Source organism: Centruroides vittatus, unplaced genomic scaffold (assembly GCF_030686945.1).
Source record: "Centruroides vittatus isolate TY-2023 unplaced genomic scaffold, ASM3068694v2 contig_221, whole genome shotgun sequence".
In the NCBI taxonomy this organism is placed as follows: Eukaryota; Metazoa; Arthropoda; class Arachnida; order Scorpiones; family Buthidae; genus Centruroides; species Centruroides vittatus.
Window position 1 is genome coordinate 2,605,708 of NW_027121377.1, and position 9,160 is coordinate 2,614,867.

At 30.0% G+C, this 9,160-nt stretch overlaps 1 protein-coding gene across 4 annotated transcripts in view; it reads right to left on the bottom strand.

Moving 5' to 3' along the window:
• Hipk (Homeodomain interacting protein kinase) overlaps window positions 1-8,479 on the bottom strand; it is a 71,663-nt gene extending 63,184 nt beyond the window's left edge. For 3 of the 4 annotated variants that reach the window (XM_067265333.1, XM_067265329.1, XM_067265331.1), the window contains exon 1: window positions 8,229-8,479. The gene's annotated coding sequence lies outside the window, so the exon portion shown is untranslated. The remainder of the gene's footprint in view (window positions 1-8,228) is intronic. The other variant, XM_067265328.1, reaches the window with a different exon arrangement.
• Between the last annotated feature and the right edge of the window lie 681 nt (window positions 8,480-9,160).

A 9,160-nucleotide genomic window follows, 5' to 3' on the forward strand; every position in this document is an offset into this window, starting at 1 on the left:
CGAAAAATCCCTTCTTAGTGTGCATTCTCATGACGTACCTTAACTGTGTACCAAATTTCAACTTTCAACTCCTAACCGTTTGGGCTTTGCGCTGATTATTATTATTAACAACTCGTCTCGATTATATATATAGATTATGTAATATATGACAAAGTGGAAGAAAGACTACATTTTAGAAAACTAGGACAAGATACAAGACAGTATTAACCCAATAGTTATGGAGACCATCGTCAACTATATTGTATTGCCCGCTCGAGATGATGGCATTTGACACAAACCAAATTTGAAAGCCAATAACATTCTCTATCCAATATTTATAAGTTTTTTCTGTAATTCTACCCTTAACAGCAAGTCAAAAGGGCTCAAAAATACTCACGGATTAAAATAAAAATTTTTAGAATATCAAATAAAGCGGGAGATTAAGATAACATATAAGAATGACAACTATAGTATAAGAGCAGCATAAATTGAAGCTTGAATCACAGTAAACTACATCTAATTTATATTGCAAAACTATATTCTCGGTCAGTTTAATCAACATTACAAATGAAAACATTTCATTTCCTTAAATCTCGTTCTGTCAAATCAAGCAAAACATGAGCTAATAAATTAAATTACTCTAAAAATCCTAATACGAATTAATGCAATGACAACAGAATTCCTAAGGAATCTGTACTTGTAGGGATTCGTCGTTAGAACAGATTTTTAAAAATTATTCATTGACAAACTTATAAATGTTACCGGTTATCTTATGTAAGAGTAGAAAAATATTTATTTATTTATTAAAAAATTACATTATTGCATTTTGTTGTCACAAATTTGATGTTTTTAAGCACAAATTGGTGGTATATTTTTTAAGTTCCAGTTAATTTAAAATAACTACATTTAATACTTTAACAAAATGAAATGATAATAGTTTAATATATAACTAAATTAAAATTTCACAATAATTACAGATGTATTTATAGCACATGAATTCATCAAAAGATATCAGGAAATTATGAAACAAACAGGTTTAAAGCGTACTTTTTAAAAACAAAATAATAATAAAATATTTAGCCTTGTCAAAACTATTTTTGTTTATATATTACTTAATGTAATTTAGTAAATTAAGAATTACCATTATTATTAGTAATCAAATTTTCAGTTTCAATTTTACATTTGTAAGGAATTTTTTATAATTTCCTCTTTGATATAAATTTATTCCGAGAGGCAATTCTGTGATTTAGCATTTTGTCGAACGAAATAAATAACTAAATTTATGATGCGCTTTCACTTGGGTTTAGATTAAGAATTTTTGTCTACTCTAATCAAAGCAGAACATCACGGCATCTGCTAAAACCGGGTGTCAGCCTATTCAATCACATCAACCATAAACAGATCAATGCATTTGTGGAAACACTTCATTTTTCTTATCTTTATGAACGATTCTGCTATTTTTTTTTAAATTCTGTCATATTTAGTACAAAGGGAAGAAAACAATTCTCTTTTAAATGCATAAATCAAAATAAATGCGCAAAACCTGACTTTGCTGAGAAAAGAAAGATATACACACTCGCATAGTCTACAACTGATATTTCTTTATAACCATTGTTATTAAAATGTATGTGGTATCGGCACATAGATTGATATTTTGATTGACTATGAGTTTGTTACATTAATTAATTTAAGAAAAATCTGTCAAAACAGACACACAGTTTCCCATTCTTCCATTGTTCTATTCTTAAGCCAATTGCAAGATTATCTTATATCACATCTAAATATTTAACGAGTGTGCCTATACGAGCTTGCTTTCTTTCCTTTGGTAATTATTTCCAATTAAATTTTTAGCTTAATGGATATTAATATCTTAACCAGCTCTAATGTGTAATAAAGTATGATGATCTGATCATAATTAAAATTGCAGAGTTGTTTTAGGTACCTTGTAAAATGCATTAAAACTATCGAACGAGAAACAAAATTAATCATTTCGATACAAATATGAAGCATAGCATATTAATTATTATGTCAAAATGCAAATTACTCAAGAAAAATCAAGTCCTTTTGTTATTTTTCAAAAACTATCTCCGTCAAAAGTCTTTGCTACAAATTTGCATATCTTTTTCAAGAATTTTTAAAATAAATTAGTAGAATGTAAGCAAAATTTGTAAACAACTTCCTTGTACACATTCAAGATATAAATTATGTATTTAAGATTATGCAAATTTATTTATTTCTGGAAAGACTTATGAAGTTTATTATACAAACGGTAAAAGAAATGCTGCTTTTAATGGTGTACTAATGATAAAAAATTAAAATCTGTTTGCTCATTCATTCATTATTTTATAATACTTTAATTGTAAACAAATGCAATGATCAGAAATTAGTTCAATCACTGGACAAGCTTTATTTCCTAAAACAGAGAAAACCAAAGTTCTAGTTATAATGTACTGTACAAGAACCCTTCTTATGCCAGCAAATAGTAATAAAGTCAAATACATCAGGCCCTAAAGACAATTTTTTAAAATTTACAATTACCAACATAAATAATGCAGACAGTGTGTCTTTAATATTTGTAATTTGCATTATGGAAAAAAAGGAGTAGAAAAGTTGTAATTTACTAGAGAATCCAAATTGTCTCGACTAGTCTGGATCCGATAAACTCTTAACAGTAGTTCTGACAGTGGGCGAACAGACAAAACCATCAAATATTGGTAGTTGGTCGTGGGTTCGCATCTTGCTAATGGGCTGGCCACATGCAGTTTTTCAGGTTTCCTTCACATATCTAAAACCTAAATAGGAGCCAGTTTCCCCATAAAGATCTCCTGGGAGGTATCTTCTTGGTGGATCGTCTAGGTGAAGCATTGCCTTAAACCATCAATCCAATACTAAATAGTGAACAAGCAGCTACTACAGGACAAAATCCAAATTCTATAGTCATATTGTTAGAAATATTTTATTAATGTTCTTATATTCTAACCGCAAAATTTCATGTAGCTGTACCAACCTAACAGGTGTCATCATCGGCAGGAGAGGGTAAGATAAAGAAAGAATATAAATATAGCTTTTCCAAATGCCCGATGCGTTTTTTATTATTGGAAATAAACCAAAACATAGTCACAGCTCATATTTTGATATTACTTCACCAACTAAATAGATTTGGATGCCTTCCCAATTAATCAAAATCGCTGACACATCCCAGAATTTGTTTTAATGCCATTTGTGTAAAGAAAATATCATTTATCTACTATTGCACAAGCATAAACTCTAAAAAATTATTAATACGTCTTTACTTTTGACCTTGGAATGCAAGTGATTGTTTCAAGATACATTACCACATAACAGATAAAATATTGATTTTTATTTTTTTTAAATTTGTTTTTATCCCCATCAAAGACAGAAAGTTATTTTATTTTTAGCTTCAGTAATTGTTAAATAAGATTTCAATCTCAACAACTAAAATTAAATGCTTCTAACTTCCAGAGACCAGAATAATCTTAATTTACAAATGATAAAACAGCATTTTTGGTACGCGATATCTGATTTTTGTGTTTAGTACAGAGTTTTTTGCAGTTAGTAAACAGTTCAAGGCAACATAGGAAAATATAACCATAGATTTGTCAATATACACAGCGAACATTTCTATACTCCTACAAACAGATATGATATACAATGTACTTGTACTATTCTATTTATAAACATATATGCATATCAGAAAAATAATGTTTATTCCTATTTATATTTCACTGTTTGTAATTTTGTAAAACATTTTAACTCTAACTAAAGATTTTTATACTAGATTAAGCTGTAAATGACAAGGATAAAATTAACATCATGCTCAGATTTTACAGGTTTAATTTCTACTCTAAATCAATCTTTTCTTCCAGTCATTTCTAAATTAATTTAATTTAATTTTAAATTAATTTCTAATTATACAAAACAGCAAAACTTATCTATACTTATCTATCTTTAGGCCAAATTCGTTTAATAATTTAATTTAAAAAATAGCCTGAAAAAGTTGGGCATAATTTCTCTCTTCATTAACAATAAGCTTGCGTATTTTTTGGAATTTCTTATTCTGAATTTTGTTTTGATTTTTCATATTTTTTTCAATTTTTAACATTTACAATTATGTAAATATAAACACTTGTTAGTCATAACAGCCTGACAATAAACTAACTAAAAATTGGAATATAAAACAGCAATTAAAAAATTAAATTTAATTAGAAAATAAAAATAAGTGGAATTTAAATTGTACTTAGACAGAAATTGATTTCAATTAATTTAAAATATAATTCCAAACAACCACCTATTATCAATATGACAAAATTTAGCTAGAAATAATGTAAACCTTACAATTTTTCTAAAATTTATAATAAAAAAGTTTTCACTTAATGAAGATGAGGCAACTGACCTGGAAAGATCTCATGTTAAATTAGGCATTCATCTATTAAGAGATCTTAAAAAGTCAATTGGCTAGATTATTCTAAACTATTTACTATTCTAAATATGTACAGACTATCGTAGATTATAAATTCTATAAATAATTAATTGTTGGTACTAATTAAAAAATAAATAATTGCACTTACTTGAAGATATTTTATAAATTTTTCATAAAATATAAATGAATGGCACCTTAATTTTTTTTTTAATATAATTATCCTAACTTCTGTATTCACTTGAAGGATTTTTACATACTGAAAAATTTATATACATATTGTGAAATCCTAAACTTTCATTAACATAAAATTCCTTAAGTGAGAAGTGAAGAATAAGAAAATTTCAATAATAAACAATTATCGATAACCGAAGTCATACATTAGCAATTACAGATAATATTCTGCTGAATACTCAAAAGATAAAGAAATTTGTTATGACTCAGATGAACTATCTCATGGAAATCTAACATTAAAGATTTCTTAAGGAAAAAAATCTAGATGAGTTTTGTAACTTTCCTGGCAAAAATGTTAAAATCATGTTTAACTCCATCTGTTACAAGATTTTATTTAAAACCTTTTAATATTATTAATTATCATAAAATGGCAAAAACCTTAATTATTAGGATGGAGATGAATTTTATAAAAAAAAACATTGTAAATGCTAATAAGGAGTAAAATCTTCATAAGGTTGACCCCACTTGAGATGTGACATGTGATTCCCTTGGCCCTTAACCACCAAAATCTAATAGCATCAATGCCCCTAATCTGCAAACCTACACACAATATTTCAAAAATTTTTGAAAAAAGGCATAGGAATTATAAGCTTCAACATGGGTGAATAAAACTGTGTTCCACTCACACAAACATCCATACACACAGAAAACCCCCCAAATATTTTCTACATTTCTTGATGTTTCAAGGTGCCCAAATCCAAAAAGTAAAAATTTTGGGGGTTCCTTTTTTGACCAATTGTCATACTTTTCCTCTGTTATATATAACAGCCAGGAAAGTAAATTAATAAACAATTTGCAGTAAATAAATATTCAATTTGAATTTTGAAAATGACGAAGATATACAAACAAATATCCAAATTTAAATTCTATTAATAATCTTCAAAAATATTTACATTTAGACACAAGCTCACCACTGGTATAAAAACAAATCTATTTATACGCTATTTCATGATACAAAAACATCAATATATAAACATGCATTACTGTATCAACAAGCCAAAATGGCAGAAAGCTTTCTTTTTCTATTTGTACCTGAAGTAAAAACAATATTCAAATAATGAAATATAAATTTTTTATTAAGCAGTATGCAACGGACCAATCACGCATAAAAAAAAATTGAATTTAATAGAATGGAATAAATTAGCATTTATATTCCAGGATAAAATTTATTGTGGCACTTCTAAAAATTTCCACGTAATACTTTTTATTGAATATCAATAATCTCTGGAATTGGTCATCGTCTCTAAATGCCTAACCGCATTTTCTGATCGTCAACTTTTGCACATATTTCACAATTATAGTAATGAAAATTTAGTCTATCCAAAATTCTCTCAATATAATAGCTTGCTCTTATAATAAATATGATTCAAAATTAATCTTATTATGTCTGTATAGATGATAATCACAATTTTCTTTTTAGTAAGCTTCAATGCCCACAATAATTAATGACGACAACAAATTTATTATTAACTCCGCTAGATCTGATTAGGGGTGATCGTGACTCGAAAGCATCATTAAAAACTTTAGTACATTATAATATTTCTATACAAAATTTGAAGATTGAGTAGTAGTAACGCAGAAAAATTTTCTAGCTATTTATTGCCACCATACAAAAAAAAGGGCGAGAATCAGATACTTTCACAACTTGGGTAAACGCACCATTTATGACCACTTTTGTTCCATTATCTTACGGCGTTATATTTAGAATATAAATTATCAAATTATTCTACATTAGATTCAGATTCGAGGTACTCGACCCAGTATGCACACCCGAGGGATGCGTAGAACTCGAGAGTATTTGCATAACGTCTAAATTAGCAATCGACCAAAGTTTCCCTACTCAAAAGTCAAGAATTTGCTTCTGTATCTCAAATAACTTATGTGAAAACTTATTTTTTTACTACTTCATATATACACCCAAGAAATTTTAACCGTAACAAGTACCTACCATCCATATTTATAAATTCTAAATTACTTTTACATTATAGCTAAATAAAAATTATGTACTAAAAACTGAACCTGTTACCGGTGTAATTTGTGTGAAAAAATCTTCTTTCCACAAACGTTTTCGAGCTTTCCAAATAGCTCTTCTTCAGGTAGAGAAAAAAAAAATTCTGACGAAACACTTCGAAAAGCTCGAAAACGTTTGTGGAAAGAAGATTTTTTCACACAAATTACACCGGTAACAGGTTCAGTTTTTAGTATTTCATCCCCGGTGTCAGAGTGAAGTGTAATTTTAAAAATTATGTATTTTTGCTTCTCAATTTAGTGTCTATTACACTACCAGAAGGATTTGTAACTAAAATTGTAAACTAACTTACACAGAAAACATAAAATGGTTCCATACAAACAGTAATGTTTAGGAAATTGAAATAAATATAATCTAATGAACTTCTGATACTTTCCTCAAAACAAAACATTTAAAAGCACATATTTCATTCAATAAATAAGAAAAACAGCAATAATAAATAATGCAATAACGATATCACAAACTGTTACAATCAGATATTTAATTTCAAAACTCGACCAGCCACAAAATACTTTTATAGTCGGAAGCATTACTAAAAATCATTTTTGGCTTTCTACATACACTTCGGCAACATTTGAAGCTATTCCTTCAAATGTTGCCGTGGTTTTGGCACTCGTTCAAACAAAGAGCAAGACGTTCCACAAATCTTCAATTCCCACTTTTTGAAATATCATTTTGTCCGCAGACATAAATCTTTTAAATCGCAACGGTAGAAGTACAGTTTTTTGTCAATCGAACCTCGTCTTCCTCATGAAGAAAGAGACACGATTTTGTTTACATTTTTGGCATCGAGTTCGACCGAATCATCGGTTCGAACTTGCAAATACGTCGTAATGATTGTCTTCATTTCTCCATCCACGAGGCAACCTCCATCTTCAACTTTCTCGACGGTCAGTTCCTTGGTCGAACGCAAACAGCGCAGTCGAGAAACCGAAAGCAGAAAGACGAAGAAAACGGTATCGGCCCAGAGCGGAAAGGGTAATTGCATCCAAGGGTAGGAAGACGAGAAGCGACAGAAAAAACATCCAGATCCAAGAAACCGCAGAGTCAAAGACCAACCAAGAAAAGGAAGAAGCTGTAAAAGGAAAAAAAATCAAAGCCTAAAAGAAGAAAGAGTCGCAATCATTTAGGACAAGGCAATTTCGTAATCAAGGCATTAAAATCCGATCCGATCCGACCAAAATGGGCATAAAATCAAGTCGACGTTTATTATAAATCGCACAATAAAAAAACTAGTTTTGATCCAACCTCTGCCTACTTTAGTTATTACGAATGCATTCCCAGGCCTAATTTTTTTGATAGATTGAGCAATCTGTTTTAAATAACGACAGACTTTTCGGAATAAGTTAACTCCAGGAAACTTGCACATACGTGGGGATTACCTAGAAGTAACTCATGCCGAATTTAAATTGATGGACGGGATTAAACTAAAGGAGTAAGATCTTATTGAAAGCTAAGTGTGTAAAATGACGGGTTAACGCTATCGAAACTGATTTAAACTAGGTTCTAATGCAGGTAGGAAGAAGAAATATAGATCATAGAACTTACCTTATCTTCTTCCTTGTTGGATGATCAGACAAAGGCCACCAGCGATGCTGGCCTCGTCGACGTCATTCGCTTCCGAGGTATTTTTACATAGGGTAGCGTATGTAGGATGCACGACTGCCCTTCGATCAGTTAAACGTCATATAATTCGATACATTATTAAGGAATCATTGTTATAAAAACACAAAAATTCGTCGTCACCGTCTCCACATCATCCTCCGTCGAGAAAGAGCGAGGGGCAAATGGCAACTAACTTCCTTCTTCGTTCGTCACCATTTGTCGCTCCGGGCTTTGGCGATTTTGGGCTATTTAGTTTAAATTTTTTTTCGCGATTTTGCTCGGCTTCGTCAGTTTTAATACTTTAAGTAATTTTAAATGTTCTATTTTATTAAATTTGTTAATATTTTAATTAAGTGGTTTATATCTTTAAAAAATATTACTGGCTGATTTCGAAAGAATATCAAATGCGGGAAATCAAAACGTGCTCAAACATGTTTACGTCGTTAGAGAAATACGCACTCACTTCGTGATTTATTATACTTATTTTAGAATTAAACGTGTTTACATCTATTGGGTTTAAAGTACGAGCTTCATCTTTACCATCTGATCAATTTTGACGTCGATCATTATTATGATCACTACGATTCGTACCTTTTCATCAATTATGGCCTCAAACCCGACTTAAGCTGGTCAATTGTATTGGCCTGATTTTCATAAATCGGCGATTACTGGATTCCGACTCATATTTTATAGCAATACTTCCGAAAATACGGCTCCTGGGCCAAATCTAACCAGCACACACATTTGACGTATCAAGTATAAACTACAGAAATAGGCCTATGTAGTGTATATTTGGAATATTAAAAATATTTGTGGTCTGTCTGCTTAGATTTATGCGCAATTCGCTCGCCAATCCAGAAATCGCCGAAAACCAG